This window comes from Melitaea cinxia, chromosome 6, assembly GCF_905220565.1.
Source record: "Melitaea cinxia chromosome 6, ilMelCinx1.1, whole genome shotgun sequence".
Taxonomy (NCBI): Eukaryota; Metazoa; Arthropoda; class Insecta; order Lepidoptera; family Nymphalidae; genus Melitaea; species Melitaea cinxia.
Window position 1 is genome coordinate 7,921,531 of NC_059399.1, and position 9,963 is coordinate 7,931,493.

Here is a 9,963-nt window from a genome sequence, read left to right on the forward strand (position 1 = left end):
TTGTTAATCTCTGAAACAGTTGGACCGATTTTGACGGGACTTTCACCGGCAGATAGCTGATATAGTAAGGAGTACCTTAGGCTACTTTTATCTTATTTTTTGTTTTTGTTTTGAACAATAACTTTTTGTTAAATTTCACGCGGACGAAGTCGCGGGCACATCTGATTATTTAATAAAACAGAATTTACTGATGGAAGGTATAAGACATATAACATAATACTATAACAGAAAAAAAATCAAGATCCAGAACTTTTTTAATAACAGTGATATAATTAAATCTATAATCTATACTAACATCATAAAGCTGAAGTTTGTTTTTTTACGGGACGAAACTTTCACTGACAGATAGCTGATGTAATAAGGAGTAACTAAGGCTACTTTTATTTGCGAAATGTATTTATTTTATAACTCTGCGAACTGAACAATATCTTTTATGTCAAATTTTACGCGGACGAACTCGCGGGCACAACTACTCATATAACAATAATAGCAGATGTATGTTACACAATATTGTAACGCATATTTACATTATAAAACATATTTTTAAAAAATATTTTAGGTCGAAAATTTATAAATTACTATTTAATTTGAAAGGAAATCAAATTATTTTACTAAAACATTTTTTTATCTATTTAATATTTTAAGTGTACTAAAACAAGCCTAAACTACAAAAATGTATATATTTTATTTATAATGTATTTCATCTATTTATTAAGTACTATATTTTTTATGCTGAAGATGTTGATTAATTTTTACTTAAAAAGTTAAAGCACGCTTAGCCGTGGTCTCGATTGTTATCATGAACACCTCTGATAGTGATCCTTACTCATAGTAGGGAATATATCCCGCCAACCCGTATTGGAGCAGCGTTGTGGCTTAAGCTCTGATCCTTCTCCTACATGGGGAAAGAGGCTTATGCCTAGCAGTAAAATATTACAGTCTAAAGCATGTGCATAAGCATAAGTATGTGTTAATGTTATGTGCTTTTCTAGAAATATTTCCTAAGTGATTCTCAATTTTTTTAATTTTATAATTAAAGCAAGGTACAATTTAAATAAAATTACTCTTTCACGTAACCAAGACTTTGCAACTAACGAGCTTTTTCAGCCTGTCGGGAAAATACCTTGGTATAAGAAAAATGAAAGTCGGAACTATGACTATGAAGTTTTAGTTATTTTTAAAAATTAATACACTGATATAATAACACACAATTAGAAATAATTATCAAATTATAATTAATAATGTTGGTAGTTTCAAAACAAATAATAAAATGAAGTTTAACAGAAGTCGTTTTATTGCAAACTAGCTTTTTCTCGCCGCTTCGCTCGCTTAGGAAACTTACCTGAAGAAGTACCTAATGGTTAAGACTATTTATTTTTTCTATATATATTGTTTCGGCTTACAAATTTTGAACCACCATTTTACCCCTTTAGGGGTTGACACTCTGTACAAAATGCAAAGGTTTGGGCTGGGCGTTGATGAGTGACCCCAGACTAGTCTTTTTATACATAAATACTTATAAAAAAATATTGTAATTTGATAATAAAATCATTATGTTAAAAAATATTTTGCGAAAATTCGACAATATTACCCAATAGAAAATATAATGATGTAAGAGGTATAATTATAGGTCACCATTACAAATCTACACAAAGTATAAACAAATTACAAAAATAATTTCAAAATTAATTATGTTTATATAAAGTGAGACTGGTTAAACAAAAAAGCAGATGGGGCATTAAACGAAAACCTTTATATAAATATAAACTGTTTATAAACAGTTTATATTTATACAATAGTGTGGAGGATTTTCGTTAGCATTCTGATAACAAGTACCGGTATAGACTATTCAACCTTATATAGCTAAGTCGCCGTGGTTTGTTGAATCCACATTGCCCAGATCAGATAATATGACCACCCTACCTCTTCAATCCGGTCACCTCCCTTTAAACAGGTTTTTGAATCTTATAGGTGAAGCCAGTTGGAAAATTGCACCGAATGTAATTAAAAACAAGACGTATGTTAGTGGTAGAATGTGTTCGGAACGAAGCCGAAAGATCAGAGTTGCAAGTGGATTTGTAAGAGGTTGGCAAATATAACTGCAATCTGACTTACCCTCTATCTCTATCATAAGAGGCCAGAATGATGTATAAAAATTGTGAAATTAGCTATTAAGCGTAGATAGGCTAAATATTTTGTAAAACGTATGAATGTAGCATCGTGAAACCGAAAAATCCATAATTAATTAAAAAATAAAAATAAACAAGTACCGGTATAATGAATGAAAATTTTTGCAATATCCAGAATGATATTCTTTGAGACGGATTTAAATAAAAGGCGAAAAACATTTTGGCTTAAACTCTATTATAGGTTCAAAAATTAGTATATATTTAAGATCTTTTTATGTATATAAATTAGTCTTACTTAATAATATAAGTTTTATTTTTAAAATATTTTTAATTGATAAATCGCAGTAGAACATTACCAATGCAGAGGCCAAAACAGAACAAATAGTCTATTTTAGTTTGTTCATAGAAACCACTTTTATAGAGGAAGCTCGTAATGGTAACAGCTTACACCCAATATATTGAATACATTTTTATCTCGAGAAATATAAAGGCTCCATGATGTTAGTGAAACACACTATAGTAGAAGCAACGAATAAAATGTTTTTTTCTCGAAAATATGTACTGAATAATAATACAAAATCGCATGAAATTTATGATGAAAAATTATCACTTGAAAATGGGTTGACTAAGGAAACATATACCAAAACAGAAGAATTAAAATTTAATTGAACAGTGGTTACTTGAAATATTTTATTAAAAATGTTTCAATAAAACATGCATGACACACGATACTTTAATTTATTGCAACTAACGACAATGCAATATTTGAAATCATTTTAATAGTTAAAGGAAACCTCTTATAACTTAAAGATATCTTTAATCTATAAACTTAAAGCCGGAAAATATCTAACAAAGTAAGAACTTAACACACATCCTCTGAATTTTAGGATTTAATAACATTATTGATTTGTAGGTACCGTACATTCGATTTAATCTACAGTTCTGTAATTTTTGTTCATTTATATAGTATATATTATATTTAATTTCTCAGCTCATTCCAAGTGAGAATTTACGTCTGTCTGCGCGCATGTTTTAGCAGTAGAAATTAAGAATTCGTTGTAAAAACGTGGTAAACTAATCATTTTATAATTGTAAAAATATGGTAAACTAATTATTTCTAATTAGTTTTTACGGGTTTTTCTAAAAAGTGGTTTAATGTAACGCAAAACTAATATTGACTGAGAATTTTAAGGATTTAAACAAAATAAAATTAAATGGTTTGGAATAAATTGTTCTTTAAAATGCATCACAAACTACCATTATTAATCATGTATAATTAGTCTTCGTTTAAATATTTCATTAATTTTTTTACGAAATTCGCTAATTGTGACCTAATTTGCTTCTTCGCTAGCTCAATTAGCTTGTCCTAGTAAACTTTCTGAACATTTTTAAACACACTTGACACTTCTCATTTTTTTTCTTAGTAAATTCCATTCGACAGAGCTAAATTAATTATGTAATTATGAATTTTAAAAGCAGTAAAATATAGTTATTTAACAAATGTTTAACTTTTTCTCATTTATAAATATAGTAAAAAAGATAAGTTGTACTGGCAACGCCACGTTGTGATAAAAAATCAACTTAACGAGGTCACAAGCAAAAGCCTGTTGACGATAAATTTTCCCGCAGCTCTAATTTTGTCAACTTTTATATCTCTAATTGCTTGACGTTGTAAATGGGTGTGAATTAAGGCTTAGAAAAAAATAAAATAAAACAAAAAAACTTTATCCATACAAAGAAAATTTTCAATATAAGTTGATCATGCTGAAAATACCTCAATAGAAGGGTTTTTTGTGTATTGTTTGTAAGTAGATTCTAAATTAAGTTGTACATGCGAACATTCTTGTATAAACCTTTATACCCGTAGGTTTTCTTTCTCTCAACAAAACTAAAATAATTGCTTGTAATTACTGAGACTTCTTTATTCCAGTCTACTTTGTTTAATTGTTGACTTGCAGTAATAATCAAATTTCAGCAGCCATCTCTTGAAAAAAAAAATAATTAAAATTCTTATTTCCTCTGCTGCAATTTATAGATATAATTTTAAATACGTCATCACATTGTTTGTCTTCGTTTTGATATCAAAATAAATATTAGCAGCATAAACATAAGATAAATGTAACAGTCGTGTCTTAATGCTGAAAGTATTCGGCAATAACTGATTGCAGATCTTGTTAGAAGTATTTCTTCTCTTTTAAACTCTTAGTTTTTACAGTAAAAGCTTCAATTTTGTTAATACTAGAAGTTGTAGTAAGAAATTATGTATTTAAAACGATTCATGGAAGATTTATTCCAAAATGAAAGGTATTTTTTAATTACTTTTTCTTATTGTGTCACTACGTAGACCTTAATAGATCCGTAACTTAATTAATCTTAAAAATGCGGAGCATTTTATTTTAGAGTATTATTAAGTCTTATTTAAAAAAAGCCATATTTCTCAATATTACCGTAATGAATAACGGCAAATTCGATTTATCAAATTTATTTTTGAAAGCACTGAACCGAAGTTGGCTCGTCAGGTTGAGTCCCTGAAGACAGAGGCAGCACAAGCATCGAGCTCGAAACTCGACAGGGCTTCTTGTTAATCGGATTTATTTTATATAAATTGTTGAGATCACTTAACATTTATTGCAATTAAAAGAAAAAAAATCCAATAATAAATTAAAAAGAAAAATAAATGTTTAGATGTTTTACAAAGTTTTATTTTATAATAACTTGTAGCGTAGTCGACGCTAATAGAAGTCGTGTGTATCCACCAACGAGTATCACGAGTCCCAATTTATAAAACTTTATATATTAAACGGATAACGGAATAAAACGGATATAAACGGATTTAAAATAGGTACATGTGCATGTTTTTAATACAAACCCTAAAAAAAATATGAATAGAGAGCCAATACATACATATTGCCAATACATGAATACCTTTAGATTTTTGATTCAAAATTCATTTTACTATTTTTAACTTAAAGCACTACAATAGAAATTTTGATATCAAATTCATACATATGTATATTCACATTCATTCATGTATATATATTAGTAGGAAAACCAAATTGTAGATGTAATATCTCACTTTAAATTTCACATCACGTTTGTTCACTTTCTCATTCTTCCTTTGATTTATTCTTTCATTCACTTTACACATTTATAAACGAATTCGCTAAAATTGTAGTAGTAAAAAGGTACTTCCTTTTTATTTTTTATTCAGACTATCAATCTCATGTCGATGAAACGACTGAATCCAACTAACCTTGTACATCTCTCAGTGTGATGAAATTTAACTACTGTTCTATTTTATAAGACTAATGTAATAATACTATAATATATGTAAACTACTTGCTGTTATCAATTTTGTTTGCTTAGAAATTTTAATCTAAAAATTAATGTCTTTTGCTTTTACTTTTAAAATATCTTTTCAAAACTATAGTTTCGGTGGAATTCCTTTATAAACTATATCGACGTAACGACATCGATGCCGCGTTGACGCAACGGTCACAGCACTGGTTTGTGGCTGTTGCGCTGGTGGTTGCGGGTTCGATTTTACCGTGGTCTGGGTGTTTGTGCAGTACTTGTGGGTCTCTCCACCGTGCCTTGGAGAGCACGTTAAGACGTCGGTCTCGGTTGTTACCATGTACACCTAATAGCGATCGTTATTCATAGTAGGGAATATATCCGCTAAACCGCATTAGAGTAGCGTGGTGGATTAGGCTCCGATCCTTCTCCTATGTTGGGAAAGAGACCTATGCCCGCAACGGGATAATACAGGCTAAAGCGATAAACTCTACAAAAAACCAAAAACGAATCTATCTCAGGGAATAGGGCATTTTTTCCGAAATAAAAGTAACCCGTTCCAGGCCATCTAGTTGGTGTGGCGTTATTGAGTTCCAAATTTCCATTTAGTCTACATCTCAAAGTACAAATAAATATAAGAAAGTTAATGTCTTTTCCTTATTTCAGCCTTTATTTTATTTTTCCTTGTAATACTGAAATGGAGTAGAAATATGTATTCATAACTGTAATCACATTATGATTTTTAAATTACAGAACATCGTATTTCTGTTATAAAATAATTAAAGCACGAAATGGAATGTGTATCCCATCTTTGTGTCTGTATTCCTGTGGGATGTAAATGGTCCATTTTCTCAGTTTTGTTTACCGCCTGCTACGTTACGAACGTTCGGTGTTGAAAAATAACTTTGCTTTGAAGAGTCTACAAAAAGCTTTTCTTACATTTTGCTTGTTGTACTCGCTAAACTTGATTTCAACTCTTTTAAAAGTCATTAGCATGTGATTTACGCAAAGAAAAAAAGACATACTTTTTGAGCGTTAAATTCTATTTTCAATACTTATTTAATTTTAAAAATATATAACCACTGTTAGATTAAAATTAATTAAAAAAAAACATTTCCGGCAATTAATAATATAACATTAAAATTATATAGCACTAATGAATTATCAAACAACAATTAATTATTAACAATAAATACACTATAATAAGCGTCGCTAATTACTTCACAGATTAATTAAACTGTACTCATAATAAATTAGTTAACAATGTTTATATATTTTTGCATCTTCCTGCCTGCATATTAAATTCCTTCCAGCTTTTAAATTTACTAAAAAATAAGATTCTGATGATTCTTTTTTTAATCGAAGTCATATGCTTATTTTCACGATCATAGACGGAAATACGACCAATTGAATCACCCTGTATGCCTAAATATTCCATAATTATACGCTGCACCGAGGCACCACCCCCGGGCGATATGATCTTGAGAACAAAAAGACATGGCTATAAAGACTGTGTGATCATAATTTAATCATTTGTTTCGTAATATAGTATACACACTCAGTATAATTAGTTCCATTAAAAAAAAATATTTTAGTACATTTTCTTTTTTGTCTCATAGGTAATTTATTAAAAATATAATAGGTATTACACATTTTTCGATCGATTTAACATACTTCAAGAGCTAAAACGATCTTGAATTATCTCTGTGAAGTATCTCCGTGAAGCCATTTATGCATTTCATAGATTTGTTTTCTATTCTGTCTGTCCACAAAGCATTTTTACGACATCTCTGAATAAAAGAACACAAAAAGAAAGATTAACACATAATTCTTTCGGTGACAGATTATACTCGAGAGACGCTATATCACCGAAACTATCAGTACCAACAGATGCTCATGATAAAAATAATTTACGTTTGACAATAAATCTATTAAAAGGACAATTTATTTGAGTAACATTTTATTAGAAAACAAAAAATAATTGTTCTTGCTTTTTTCAACAATATTTAATTGATCGTTTCATAAATCTCCGCCGCTATTTCAGATTGGTGAGTTTTTCTGTAGTGAAAGAATTATTTAATGAATATACCTACATAAAGTTTAATTAATCAGCTACACTTATATTTATAGTCTGTCTTTTCATACCGGAATAAATTTAACCATTTATAATTCACACTAGTTATTTTTTTTATTAAATAATAAACATAAACAACCGGATCTGCTACATAAATGTTCATAAAATTACATGCTATTTATCAAAACTATCTTACTTGTAAAGTTTTTATTACCGCGCCGCCTTCATACTCGCTTGAAACAAACTCATTTGAATTTCAAATCTTTAATTTTTTTAGTACAAGGATCCTTTTTAGATACTTGTGTTAGTAGTCTCTATCTGTACTTATGTACATGATACCTACTAGAAACAAGTTTCCCTTGCGCGTTTCTTATCTTCGAACTTTAAACAACATTACTAAACTTAGGTTACTTGTAATTTGTTTTAAAAAACATTGTTTTAGTTGTATCGATTTTAATTAACAAATCTTGTACTAGACTCTCCAGTAAAATAATTAACAATTAAAAACAAATAAAAAGAAATTGTTAACACGGTATCTACTTCAATATCTTTCCTCGAATAACTGACGTCTTACATAATATATAATTATACATGTGTAAATTTAAAGTTAGTCATATAAATGAAATATTTGCAATGAATGAATGTCAACAACACTCTTCTTCAGTTAAGTTTAATGTACAGTTTTATTTTGTACGAAAACTACTTTAAGCTGAAATCACAGAAACGAATAACTTGAGAATAAAGTTAAAAGTACAACTCAAATAACATCCCACCAACGTCGATATAATGTTAGCGCTCTTTTAAAATAACTCATGAGAATGACTGGAGCTTCGTTTCCGACTGTTTGCTGAATACTTTAAAGTGCAAAGCAATAATGGAAGAATTTTTTTTAACACTTCACTCTTTTTAAGTTTTCAATCGATGCAGCTGAGTTGTTACATTCTTCATGCAATTAATTATTACTACCGCGAGTCAGGAGCCGTAAATAACAGGGATGACCACAAGTGTAAACTGTCATTAATGGCGCGGATGATTTTAATATTAACACATTATACTCTTGGCTACGTTAAACACTTTATGTATGCTGCTCATTGTAAATAATATTTACCCTTTTTTTAATGCTGTTCATTAAAATTATTACATGTTATTATAAATATACCATAAAATTAAAATATAAAAGTACATGTATATGAAGAACGTTTTTACTTCAGTGTTTGATATGATCGCTGATTAATAACAGATTTTGATTTATCTTTCAAAATAGATTAAATTAAATAAATATAAATCTAATAAAAATAAACAACGGAAATGGTTTTTACTCAACGATTAATGGAACATTGGAACGATAAAAAAAAATCTTGATTGAGTACTCGTTGTCAAACCCCAATTTTAGCATAGATTGACAATTCAATTAATGTCAGCAGTTTAAGAAGAATGTTCGTCAGCACTGAAATTCTGCACACTTTGAGATAGAAGCGTGTACTCTTACTATAGTAATTAAAGCTACGAAGATATAAGAATATGTAAAGTATGTTTAATCGAGAAAACTTTAAATAGAGAACGTGACTCACAATCAAAAATTTTCGAATCTTAAAGCACTAGTCTCGTTATAGATTCTAAAACAAATCAATATGAACAAGCTCGTAATAAAATCTAACAAATGGAAAAATGACAAATATGTTATGAGGACATATGTCTTTGATATGGGATTGTATTACAGTACAGTCATGTTTGGAAATCTAATACATATTTATAAATTATAATATCGCGGACCCTTTTAGCTCACTGTCCGGATTATAATTTCATTCAATACCTCCGTTGTTAACAGGGACAGATATACGAGTAACTATTGATACTATTCTTAATAAGTTCGAAGTTGAACTATAACTTAAGAAGTAATCGAAGTTGGACGACGATTTGTTGGGATTGCCGTTTCCGATGTCATTCCATTAGCACCCTCTAATGGTTTGCGTAAATCGATGACAAGCGTATTGTACCGTTCTCTTGGTATTAACAAAGTACGTTTCTTACAAAACGAGAAATATATATGTATAGTAGTATATATGTATATACTTGAATAGCTACACTGAATTAATATACTTGAAAACTTTTGTTATAATTTATTTTAATTTACTACTTGTTAACGAGTATACCTATACATAATTATAAACCAAACCTCACTAATAATAAACACAGCAATACCTAAGTTATTTTAAAACTTTTTCATTGATTTGTATTCAAATGACAATAATGTTTGATTAATCGTTAGGTGCTCAAAATAAATATTATGATGTTAAGATTTTATTATACCGGTGTGTGTATTCATTGGGTTCATTGGATATTTGTTTAACCCATATGACTATTATTATGTAGGTGATTTTTATTGTCAATGTGAATATAAAAAATTCATATAATTATTTTTACGTGGTTTATTTTCTAAAACACACAAATACTTTCTATGACTGA

General features: G+C 29.0%; 1 long non-coding RNA gene across 1 annotated transcript; it reads right to left on the reverse strand.

Moving 5' to 3' along the window:
* Window positions 1–378: 378 nt before the first annotated feature.
* LOC123654825 lies at window positions 379–8,999 on the reverse strand. The gene is made up of 3 exons (XR_006743271.1): window positions 8,987–8,999; window positions 8,696–8,702; window positions 379–472 (listed from the first exon to the last, which is right to left on the reverse strand). It is a non-coding gene; the product is annotated as an uncharacterized LOC123654825 (long non-coding RNA).
* Window positions 9,000–9,963: the final 964 nt, after the last annotated feature.